Source organism: Pipistrellus hanaki (assembly GCF_964339955.1).
Source record: "Pipistrellus hanaki genome assembly, chromosome: 17".
Classification (NCBI taxonomy): domain Eukaryota; kingdom Metazoa; phylum Chordata; class Mammalia; order Chiroptera; family Vespertilionidae; genus Pipistrellus; species Pipistrellus hanaki.
Window position 1 is genome coordinate 36406268 of NC_140519.1, and position 13266 is coordinate 36419533.

Consider the following 13266-nt stretch of genomic DNA (forward strand, 5'->3'; position numbering starts at 1 on the left):
TATTTTTTTTCTTTTACTATTTCTTGACTTTGACTTCTGCACATAACCTAACTGTAATACAGCCCTTGGTGTGTTCTTCTCAATTCCTAATTATCAGCTGTCCTTTGCCACCCTGTATTTTTTCCTGCTGACTTTTCCTCGTGCTTGCCCAGAAAAGCTGGTTTGCTTTTCGTGCCTTAAAAATTTCCCTGGCAGGGGTGTCTGGCAGAGTGCAGGATTGTGCTCCCCAAAGGAGCAGGGGAAATAAATTAAAAGCTACTTTAGAGTAAGTGTCAGTAAGACAATAATATTAATGCTAGTATGTTATAACTCAGTATTTGCTTACTTATTGGACTTGTTTACCTCTTTTCCTCAAAAGACTGCAAGTTTCTGAAACTTCTTTAGTCCTAAATGAAAGATAAACTTTAATTTTAAAAGGCAAAAGACATTAAAGGGGTACCTAAGATGGTGTTTATAGCTCACTACATTTGTTTGTTCATTTATTCTTCCAATTTTAAGTTGAAATTTAAGAAAGGAAGTGTGCCAGACATTATATGGGTACAAAGGTGAATCAGATATAGTCTACTAAGGACAATTACCAGTTGAATAAAGAGCAAAATGCTAGAAAACAAATAAAAAGTGAAACATTCAAGGAATAAAATCTCATGGGAATTTAAAGGAAAAGCAAGATTATCTCTAGCTAGAAAAATCCAGGAAGCCTACATGTTAATTGATATTTTGTTGTAAAAAAGAAAAAGCAGTGGAGGCAACGAAAGAATGACAAAAGGTATGTACAAGGAAACACATTTAATGAAATAAAATTATTACTTCTCAAGCTTAGCAGTGAAAAGAAGAATTGGTTAGGTTTGTGGTAAGATCAGAAGCTCCAGTCTAGCTTAAGAAGGCAAGGCATTAAGCTATATAGCAATGTCCTCAGACTCCCCTGGCATTCTATTGAGCCTCAGAGGGAAGTCAGGGGAGGGTGTGTGGGAAGAGATCAACCAAAGAGAGAAACACAATTTGTTGTTCCACTTAATTATCCATCCATTGGTCAATTCTTTTATGTGCCCTGACTGGGGATCAAACCTGAAACCTTGGCGTATTGGGTCCATGCTCTAACCAACTGACATAGCTACCCAGCCAGAGCCTCACAGCAGGCATTCGTTAGGGACATAGTCTTAAAGGTAGAATGTCTTATTTCTCTTGGCTGTCTCTTTTATTAGAATCACTGTTGGCATCAAAATGTCCATTTCTGCATCTGTTTGTATGTTCAGAGCCCAACTGACATCACAGAAGAGGAGAGTGAAACAAAGTGTGAAAGGTCAGTCAAAACCCATCTTGTTCTGTAATGATGAAAGGCTAGGACAGCTTGCAGTGCTCCTTTGCTCATTCCATCAGCTCTGTAGCTTTCAGCCTTTTTCATCTCATGCACACATAAACTAATTACTATTGAATAAAATACTATAGCACACCAAAAAGAAATATATCTTTTGCTAATTGAATGGAAAAAAAAAGTGGTATAATTTTGATTCACTCACATTGGATGGCTATTGTTGAGTTGCTATTATCTTTTTTCTTAATTTAAGTTTTTGGAACGTTTCTTTCTAAAATGTATAAACAATTTTTGTACATGAAGTCAGGAAAATACTTTAACCATAAAAGAGTTTTAAATAAAGTTTGTATTATTGTTGTTTTAACCCTTGACTGCCTTTACTAATATTGTTTGTTTGTTTTGGTTGTTCACGCAGTAGTTCTCAAATTTAACCCTGTGATGGGTAATTTGATGGGTAGGTCCAGATTAAGTGTCAAGGCTTCCCAGATGAAATACTGTCCCAGGCGTGTCTGTGAGCGTGTTTTCGCCTGAGATTAGCCTTCAGATCTGTGGTCTCAGTAAAATAGATCGCCCTCCCACTCCCCCAATGTGGCTGAGCATCATCCAGTCCATTGAGGGCCTGAGTACAACAAAAGGCAAAGGAAGGAGTATTTGCCCCTTTTCCTGCCTCACTGTTTGAACTGGGACATTTTGCCTCATCTTTTCCTAACTTCAGACTGGGTTTTACATCCTAGGCTGCTCTAGTTCTCAGGTCTTTGGACTCTCACTGAATTATATCACTGGCTTTCCTCATTATCTAGCTTGAAGATAGCAGATCTTCCCAACACACACACACACACACACACACACTCTGAATGGCCAGACTATTATGATCTGTGTGTGTGTGTGTGTGTGTGTGTGTGTTAGAGGCCCTGTGCATGAATTCATGCATGGATGGGGTCTGGTGAGCCTGACCAGGGGAGGGGACATGGGCAGTTGGCCAGCCTGCCTGCTGGTCAAACTCCTGATTGAGGGAACAATTTGCATATTAGCCTTTTATTATATAGAAAATACACTGAGTGGCCAGATTATTATGATCTGAATCATAATAATCTGGCCACTCAGTGTGTGTGTGTGTGTGTATGTGTGTGTGTGTATGAAAGACATAGTTGATTCTTGAATAACATAGAGGTTAGGGGGTGCCAAAAATCTGTATAACTTTTGACTCTCCCAGAACTTAACTACAGACATCCCTCTGTATCCAAAAAGGATAGGATCCCCATGGATCAAAAAATTCAAAGATGCTCAGTTTCTTTATATAAAATGGCACAGAACACTGCATGCAATGAGCCCTCCCGTGGTGGATTCACAACCACAGATAGAAAATACTGTTTTTGATTCACGGTTGGTTGAATCCACAGATGAGATTCCTGAGGACACTGAGGCCAACTGTGTATTAATTGAAAAATATCTGTGTGTAAGTGGACCCATGCAGTTCAAATCCATGCCATTCAAGGGTCAAATATATATATATTATTGGTTCTTCTCTGGAGAACCCCAACTAATACAAATGCTATAGAACAATTTCCCACAAAGTTTGTTTCCCAAACTCTGAGGTCTAAGGGAAACTACTAAATTCTCTCAGTAAAAGAAAGGGTTTCTACTATCCAATGAATTTAGGAAACATCCTGCATTCCAAGACCATGAGGCTTCTTTAGGACTTTGTGGAGTCTCTCCTAAGCAAAGGTGCATGAGGTGCTTCTGGAGAGTGAGTCTAAATGCAGCATTTATTTATGTGGGTACAAAGTTGAATCAGATGTTCAATTGCTGGTAATGAACATTTTACGGGACTATTGTTCCTCAGAACGGATTATGGAGAAAGGCCATTGTAAGGCCTTCAGGAATTGGGGGTGGGGGTTCAAGGGCAGGAGGGATGTCAGAAATTATGGATGACAACATGCTTGTTTTCCCATTTGGATTCTCCCCCCAAAAAAGATAAATTCTGCAGCTCCAAATTCAACCACTCCATTTCCTTGTTTACTGCCAGCTTGAAGTTCCATATTAAAAAGTCACACTCTAAGAGCTTAGAGCAATTTAGAAAAAGTCTCATAAAACCAAACACAATTTTTAAAAGTTCACAGTAACAAATAATTTTTTTAAAGAGAAAGAAAGAAATCCTCAAGAAGGCCTATAAGTTTTAGAGATTCTGTACTTTAATTACTTGCAACTTATTTGAAAGCATGAAGGTGATAGCTTCAGTAACACGGTGGTTTCAAAAGAACATTTGGAAGCATTTCACAATGATTTATGCAAAGAGTAGAAATGACAGCACTTACATTTCTATTCCCGCCAACAATGTGTGTAGAGAGAGTGTGTTGACACTTTAAACTTCTCATTATTTTTGAAATAAGTCAGGTATAGAATCAGCATTTTCAAACTGAAACTCAGAAAAAATATTTACCAGTTAACTTAGAGAGTTAGATTCTTTTTCTTAAAGAGAATCTCTGTGAACGATCTTAGTATCTTTGTAAAAATAGACATTGCTGCCAGTTAGTTGTACTTTCTGGGAATTTTACTTTTCATTTATTCATATATTCATTATTCATATATGTATATTCATATATACATACACACAAACATGAATGACATTTTTAATATTGTGCCTTTTTGTGAGTTCAAAGATAATCATTTCTGTCAATGGATGCTAGCAGAATTTCCACTTCCTCATATGAGCTGAGACTATCTAAACCACAGACTAGGCACTTATAATCTTCTTGTGGCCTACTGACTTCATTAAAACATTTTAAAATAAATATAGCCCAGCTGGTGAGACTCAGTGGTTGAGAGTCGACCTATATACTTGGAAGTCACAGTTCAATTCCAATCAAGCATATGCCCGATTTGTGGGCTTGGTACCCAGAGGGAGGCATTTTGGTCTTAAAAATGAACTTAGCCCTGCCAATGTGGCTCCAGTTGACCTGTGAACGAGGATGTAACAGTTTGATTCTGGGTCAATGCACATACCAGGTTGTGGGCTCGATCCTCAGTAGAAGGTGTGTAGGAGACAGCAGATCAATGATTCTCTCTCATCATTGATGTTTCTGTCTCCCTCTCCCTCTCCTTTTCTCTCTGAAATCTCTCTGAAATCAATATGTACTTTTAAATGAACTTAGACTTAGTTTATTAGGTGGTAGACCAATAATAATAATAATACCAATCTCATAAGGTTGATGGGAGTACCAAATAAGAGAAATATCTATTATAACCCTAGCACATAATTGATATTCCTTAAATATCAGGTCTTGGAAAGTCTCTCTTTCTGTGCAAACTCTACACACATTTTTGCAATTATTTCCTACTCCCAGGAGAAGCAGCGGAGTCAAAATTATTTTCTGGTCATGGATTGGATCCTTCAGTGTAATGAAATAATTAGTATATTTAGCACTGATTTGCTGTGCAATCCATGTGCATTGTGCTGAGCCGAGGATAGTATAAAGAAACTTAAGAAACAACCTCTACTTTCGAGAAGAAGCATCACATCTGTTTGGGTTCATGAGAAATGAATCTGCACAGTATTAATTAATTTATAGTTATCCTATATAATGAGAGGAATATGCTAATTATCTGTTACACTGCACATCAACCAGATGACGGAACAGCAGGAGGGTGGGGCATGGAGCTGCAAAGGAGTGGCAGAGAGCTACAGGAGGGGGCAGGGCAGCAAACTATGGGGGGGGGGGGGGGGGGGGGGGGAGGGCGGGAGGGGGGGGGAGAGCTACAGGAGGGCCGGGATTTGTGGACAGGGCTACTAGTATATAATTAATTGAAAAAAGTGAGTGCTATAAGTGCTCTGTAATTTTTTTAACTGGATTTCTTAGTGAAAGAATGCTTGGGAAAGGTCTTTTGGAACCAGCTGAAATCTAAACATCTATCATAGGAGACTTATGGGGAAATGATCTCCTAAGGCCTTTTTCCACTTCCTATTTTAAGCTTGATGTTTATTTTATATTTAATTTTCTGAATAGTTTCTTCAATTCCCTGTGGCAAAATCAAAGGGTTGCTTCTCAGAGGCAAGATGGCTTTTACTTCTATGGGAAAATCATAACCACTTTAACCATAGAATAAGTGATTATTAAACTATGTTTACCTAAGTTATAAAAATGGCAAGAAGCTATTTTAATTAGACAAACAATAACTTTTTTTAAAAAAAAAAATATATGTTTTTATTGATTTCAGACAGAAGAACAGCGAGGGAGAGAGAAACATCATATGAGAAACATTTATCAGCTGCCTCCCTCACACCCCCTATTGGGGATTAAGCCTGGAACCCAGGCATGTGTCCTGACTGGGAATTGAGCTTGTGACTTTTTGGTGCATGGGGTGACACTCAACCAACTGAGCCACACTGGCCAGGGCCATATGATAACTCTTAATAACTTTTTTTTTTGGATAATTTTATTTTAAAATAAAGTAATTTAAGATTATAGTTTAGTAAGTACCATGCTTCACTGCCTTATATAGCTCTCCTTCCTTTGGATGTGTTAATACATGCTCTCAATAAATACTACCAAGTGTCTTTCACAAATTAGAGGTGGTCCCTGCCCTCCTGGAGCAGGCAGATATATATTTAAATACAGACATTTAGTGAGGGAGATGGCTACTTAAATACAAAAATATAACTAAATAGTTACAAACTTTGATGGATGATAATGGATAATAAGAACGGATACTGAATGAGAGAGAATTTTTTTAAAAAGGTGCTAAGTTTAGATTTGGAAAGGGGTCTAAGTTTAGGTTTGGGAAGAGGTCAGACAGGCCTCTCAGGGGAAGTGACTTAAACTGAAAACTAAAAAATGAGCCAAAACCGGTTTGGCTCAGTGGATAGAGCGTCGGCCTGTGGACTGAAAGGTCCCGGGTTCGATTCCGGTCAAGGGCATGTACCTTGGTTGCGGGCACATCCCCAGTAGGGGGTGTGCAAGAGGCAGCTGATCGATGTTTCTCTGGCATCGATGTTCCTAACTTTCTATCCCTCTCTCTTCCTCTCTGTAAAAAATCAATAAAATATATTAAAAAAAAAAACTAACTAAAAAATGAGTAGGAGTTAGCTAGTGAAGAGTAGGGGGAAAGAATTCCAGGCATAGGGAACGGCATGTACAAAGCCTCTGAAATAACAGAGAGCTTAGTGCAATGTTTGAAGACATTTAAAAGGACCACTTAGCCGAAACCGGTTTGGCTCAGTGGTAGAGCATCAGTCTGTGGACTGATATGTCCCAGGTTCGATTCCGGTCAAGGGCATGTACATTGGTTGCGGGCACATCCCCGGTAGGGGCTGTGCAAGAGGCAGCTGGTCGATGTTTCTCTCTCATCGACGTTTCTAGCTCTCTATCTCTCTCCCTTCCTCTCTGTAAAAAATCAATAAAATATATTAAAAAATAAATAAATAAATAAAAGGACCACTTAGCTAAAATAGAACAAGCAAAGTGGAGTGTGGGGCTGATGACACTGAGGAAGGCCCGAGAGATCATGGCAAGGGGTTTGTATTTTATTCTAAGAGAAAGAGGAAGCCATTAAGAGTTAATATAGTGATCGTTACATAATAGCATGTAATAAATACAATATAGTGGCATACTGCCTGATTCTTAGCAAGTACCAATATATGATGATGCCTTATCATAGCATCATCAACATGAAATTGGATTAAATATGGGAATTCAACCCTAAGAGAAATTGCTTGGAATTTTGTATTACTATTCCTGAGCCTCTCGATTTCACATATTAATGTTACTAATTATGACTTAAAATCTAACCTTAGGAATCTAGTTCTTAGAGATTCTAGTATTCTGAAGTTTCAATGCCATAAAGATGCCAGGATTCCTCAGTAAATTTTTAAAAATCATTTCTTTAAATAGTAATATCAACATTTAAATACTTTTTTTTGGGGGGGGGTACATGTTTTTGAATTAGAAAAATGTAAGTACTGTCATTATCAAACATAGATTTTTAAAAACACATACTGTGACTTAGAAACTTGAGCTACCAAAGCATATTAAGAAATAGCCCTTGAGGATTTTAGAATCTGAAGGGCCAAGTTAAAAATGCACATGAAAAGATAGGGACAGATAAGCATATTGCAGGCATTCAGACAGGGAGTTCTCACCGAGAATAGAAACAGTCTGAAATTCTTTCCTGCAGACAGTTCAAATGGAGCTTAGAACTGAGAAAAGGACAACCCTTTAAAATAATACACTCAAATGTCTCTTAATAGGCATGAGTTATTTCACTGTGAAATATTAAAATGTTTGTGACAAATGCATTCTTCTGAGAAATCAGATCCTCCTTCCTACACTCATCGTGAGAAAATCTACAATGGGGAAGTTTACCTAGATCTGATTAATTAACTGGACAACAGTTCCACACTTTGATTACAAGCAAACATGATAAAATCTATACAGGACCCTATTTTAGCCTCAATAAAGGAAGAGTCTTCCAAAATATGACTTCCTATTAAAGGAGACAGTGATGATGATACTTCATCAAATGCTAGTGTTGTGTTTATAGCCACATAATCATTTAAGGGGTTTGATTTCACTTCAGTTCTGTATGAGTTTGAAATGCAATAGAGGTGTTCTCTTCATTTCCTAGATATCAAGCTCCTAAATTTATGTGACCTCAAATTTTAACTTCCATATTGAGTTTGCTCCATTTAAAGAAGTATATGTTCACTTTAATTTTTCAAAGATTACTTTTTGAAGTTTCAAGGGTAATCTCCTTAATCCCGGATCTGGTGCCTAAAGTGGCATCTCTTTTTTTCATTCCCTACAGAGTCTGCTCAGGCAAATCTGGGGAGAAAATACTGGTATTTTCTATTGAAAAAAAGCATAAAATGGATAATGGGAAACATCTAATTGACTTTTTTAAGGAACAGACTCAGAATTTATAAGAGTCAACCTATTTTCATTCTATATTTAAAAATAAAATTAACAGACAATTTTTATTTCTTTATTAAATATATTTTTACTAGAGGCCTGGTGCAGGAAAATTTGTGCACTGGGGAAGGAGAAGGTAGGGGGTCCCTTAGTCCAGCCTGCTCACTCTCATAGCCCAGGAGTCCTAAGAGAATGTCCTACTGAAGGCTTAGGCCTGCTCCCTGCAGAAGGCAACCTGCCCATCATGCCTCTGCTGCCACTGCCAGCCACTGCAGCTTGTCTGAGCCTTGGGCAGCTGCTGCAGCTTTGTTCAGAAGGACATCCAGAAAAATGTCTGTTCTAAATAGCATATTACCCTTTTATTAGTATAGATTGATTTCAGAGGGGAAGGGAGAGGGAAAGAGATAAAAACATCAATGATGAGAGAGAATCATTGATTGGGTGTCTCCTGCATGCCCCCAACTGGGGATCGAGCCCACAACCTGGGCATGTGCCCTTAACCTGAATTTAACCTGGGACCCTTCAGCAGGCTGACACTCCATTCAATGAGACAAACCAGCCTAGGCTAATAGACGCTTTTTAAAGATCTATTTAGGTTTACATCAAAATTGAGGAGGAAGTACAGAGAATTCCCATATACATTTTCACCCATTGCTTCTCCCTATTATTAACATCTTGTATTAGTGTTATACACTGAGTGGCCAGATTATTATGATCTCTGAACACATAATAATCTGGCCTCTCAGTGTGTGTGTGTGTGTGTGTGTGTGTGTGTGTGTGTGTGTATATATATATATATATATATATATATATATATATATATATATATATTAGAGGCCCAGTGCATGAATTTATGCATGGGTGGGGTCTGGCTAGCCTGGCCAGGGAGAGAGGACATGGGCGGTGGCTGGCCTGCCTGCTGGTCAAACTTTTGGTCAAGGGGTCAATTTGCATATTAGCTTTTTATTATATAGGATATACACTGAGTGGCCAGATTATTATGCTTTCAAAGATCATAATAATCTGGCCACTCAGTGTATATTCCACACAACTGATAAACCAATATCGTTACATTATTAGTAACTAAACTCCATACTTATGTTTATTCTATGGGTTTTGACAAAGGTATAAAACACACATATCCATTAGTAGAGTGCCACACAGAATAGTTTCACTGCCCTAAACATTCCTGTGTTTCACCCATTTATCCATCCCTCCTGCCCTCAAATCCAGTTACGAATTGTACAGATTATGTTTTGAAGAAAACCTGGCTGAAGCCTACTACACTATACCATTATAATGGTGTTTTACCAATACCAGGTGTTCTAAAATGAAGGAAACAAAGTCACATGACAAAAGCTTAACTCTTTCTCGGTCTGATGTGTCAGGAATGGCCAAAAGATTGTGGTATAAATCACACAACATCTCAATTTCTTCCTATTGATTGAACAGATGGGAGCTCTACTAGTCAAGGAATAGGAAAACACGATATTTGGCCATTACTATAAGCAAAGTTAAAGAAGGGAGGACATTTGTCTGGCCCTGTAGCAGAAGACAACTATAAATAGGCACCGGCCCAGATCACAGCAAGGCTGTGAATTGCTGGGCAAGAGGGCATTTTTCTCAGCAGCTTGGAGTCCTCCATTCATAACCTTTAAATTGCCTACTAATTTATTCAATACATTTGTTTCACTGTTGTGCTCATTTAACCTTCACCTATATGACCTCACCATTTTATATTCATCTAAAATACAGATTAGGATCATTTACAACCTGAAACAGGTCCTATTTTTTTTCTTAGCCTATAGAATCCAAGTCTAGTCCTTCTGGCTCTCAGAAGTTGCTAGCCAAATACTGTAACTTTATTCTGAAAAGCAGCATTTTCTTTAGTTAAATAAGTCAAATTATTAATTAGGGTCACTGACCTTGAAGGTGTGGTCCTCTGAGGGTTACTGAGAGAAACATCAGGTCCTTTCATTAAATTGCCACTCATTATCTTAGTAACTGTTTGAATTGTTAAGTCTTTTCCCATAAATCAGTGATTTTTCAACTGGAGTGCTGCAAGGATTATATATATATATATATATATATATATATATATATATATATATATATATATAAATAATTGATTTTTCACAGAGAGCTAGAAATATTGATGAGAGAAAAACAGCGACCAGCTGCCTCCTGCACACCCCCCACCGGGGATGTGCCCGCAACCAATGTACATGCCCTTGACTGGAATCAAACCTGGGACCCTTCAGTCCGCAGACCGACACTCTATCCACTGAGCCAAACCAGTTTCAGTTGCAAGGATTTTTAAACATGCACTACCTGACTCTTTAGTCAGGGGCAGTAACCTCTTTTCCCTTAGATTGTCAAATAAATTTTTTTTTTAAAAAATGGCAACAGCCAACACAACAATAGTGGTCTGGTATGAATGAATCAAAATTATACCTAGTTTTTGTCAGATGGGCAAAATATAAATATTTCTTGGTGTGCCACAAAATGCTAGTAATTAGCTTATGTGAGCCATGAGATGAAAAACATTGAAGATCACTGCCTCAGAGGAGTAGTTGAATACTCAATGGCAGCCTCTTAGAACAAAGCCACATATTTCCATCTGTGCTGCAGTGTCCATGATTTTAATTCTCACCCAGAGGAGTAAAACAACTCACTGTACCAGTAGACTAGTGGAAGCACAGTACTGAGAAGTGAGCTTATCGATTGGGAGATCAAAAACAAGCCGGCTCTCCCCAGGCTCACAAGTGGTTCTTGTGCAATTCTCAGCAGGTCTCACTTCCTTTATGTATTTGAGATGCTGTGGATAAAAATCACATCCTCAAATGAAATACACAAACCACGAGACCATGAAACAACCTGGAGGAAGCCCACAACATAATATTGAATGGGGAAAAAAGCCAGACACCAAAGAATACATATGTATTATTCCATTTATAAGTTCCAAAGCCAGGTGAATATAATCACTCTTCCTCTTCCTTCCTTTCCGAAATCAATTAAAAAAGAAAAGAAAAGAAAGAAAAGAAGCTCCTACCCAAAACCAGGATGCCACAGGAGCTAACAGCCACCACAAATGATCCCTGGCCAGTACTTAAATGCGGAGAATACAGCTTCCATTTCTCACAGGCGAGAGGATTTAGGAGCTATGTATTGACCTCTGTGGCCCAGCTCACATTATTGTTTAACTATCCTTCAAGTCCACTGGGTATTGCCACAGAACATATCCTGCCAAAATCTGGGTTTTTCAGGGTCATTAGAGTTTAGTGGGTTTTTCTGAGTGCTACTGTTAAGCTGACAAGGGTTAGGGGAGTCTTAACCCCTCCACCCCCTTCTCCCAAAACCTAATAAGGACTTTTATTTCAAAAAAATGTGCTAATGTTATGAAATTGGGGGTGGGAGGAACACTATGAGAGCCCTCTTTCATTTTAATTAACATTGGACTATTTCCTACCTCTCACACTAAACTTCTGAAAGGGAGGGAGGGAGGGAGAGAGGGAGGGAGTTATGAACATGGCTGTCCATACAAGGTCAAGGGCTTATTTCTTTTGCCAGGCAGCGATTCCCCAGTATTTTCCCCCACTGGAAGAAATCTGCGTGAATGAGGTTGGGGTGGGCAGGGAGCACGCCAAGTCAACTACAGTCTTCCCTGAAGGACCTGCCCGAGGTCCTTACTGGCAATGGGCTCCAACCACCATCATGGCGCTCACATAAGCAACATCTCTCCTTAGAGCTTTTTTGTCCTTGCTGCTTTTCTTGCCATTCTTGTCCTTGTTTGCTGACCTATTCTTGGCCCGACTTCTCTCATTAGATCAAAGAACATCTTGTCCACGCTGGCCCGAGTCTTGGCCGAGGTCTCCACGTACTGCACGCTCAGCTCCTCTGCTTTGCTCTGTGCCTCCTCCACCAGCACCTGCCTCCACTCCTCCGACCCCGACTTGTTTCCCACTAGGAGCAGCGGGACTGCATCATCTTCAGCCTTAACTGGGAGGATCTGCACTTCTTCTCCCTCCAGGACCACTTTCTTCCTGCAAAGGTCAGCTCTGGGAGGTTCATAGTCTTCTACGAACTCATCCTTCACGAACTGAAGGGTCAGGGCTTACTTGCCAACCCCTCCACTGCCAACCATAATCACCTAGTGCAGGGCCAGGGAGCTCTGGTTCTTACTCTTGCTTGCAGCCATCCTGCTGGTTTGCTGAGGTTGTGATACGTGACAGAAGACCTTGTTGAAGAGCTGGGACATGTCTGTTCCCGCCAAGGCCATGGGCACCCAGCACCAGGCTCTTAACCCGCCCTGCCCTCTCCCTGGCCTCCTCCACGGGGGCGACCCCAGCACTCCCCAGCAGATTGATTTGTGATTGACTTGCATAGGGGATGGGCGTGGGGGGGATCGCTTCCCCATCCCTGAGCACGCCCCCAGCTTTGCCTCTGCAATCCAGCCTCTAGACCTAGTTCTTTATTCCGTGGATTTTTCAAAGCTGGAATCCACGCAATATTATATCCATGAAACCCACACAATATTATATCCAACTGTGATTTAGCTGCATGTAGAGTCTTAAAGCAATCTGATCATCTGTGGCATACCCTTCAGGGTCTCATTGTTAAAATTTCTATGTTCTTCTCCATTTGTTATTTTAATTATAGGAGACTCATTTTTTACGCGACTGGAGATTTTATTTAAATGAAATTTATGTTGAGATCTGCCCCCACTCAGGCTACCAGGACTTGCTTATTGGATATGATGCCTGTTCATGGAAACATTTAATTTATAATCAGGCACCGTTATTAGATCTGGTATACTATTAAATTCAGTCCTCATACCAGGCACAGGACGGTTCTGTACACACAAATTATCGCGGGCATTTGTTTTTCTGTATAGATTTGCTGTCCCAATAACATGTGAGGAAACAGTCTCACCCTTCCTTGAAGCTTTCTCTACCTCTAGGTGCGGTCCGGGTGTGTGGTTACATGTAGTTAATATTACAGGCTAGAGTTGTCTCTGGAATGAGGACTGAGTTTTCTTCATTTGAACAG

The 13266-nt window shown here is 39.6% G+C and overlaps 1 pseudogene across 1 annotated transcript; it reads right to left on the reverse strand.

Moving 5' to 3' along the window:
- Positions 1-11865: 11865 nt before the first annotated feature.
- Positions 11866-12433, reverse strand: LOC311611805 (ras-related protein Ral-B-like; annotated as a pseudogene). Its single transcript has one exon. The product of its transcript is annotated as a ras-related protein Ral-B-like (transcript).
- Positions 12434-13266: the final 833 nt, after the last annotated feature.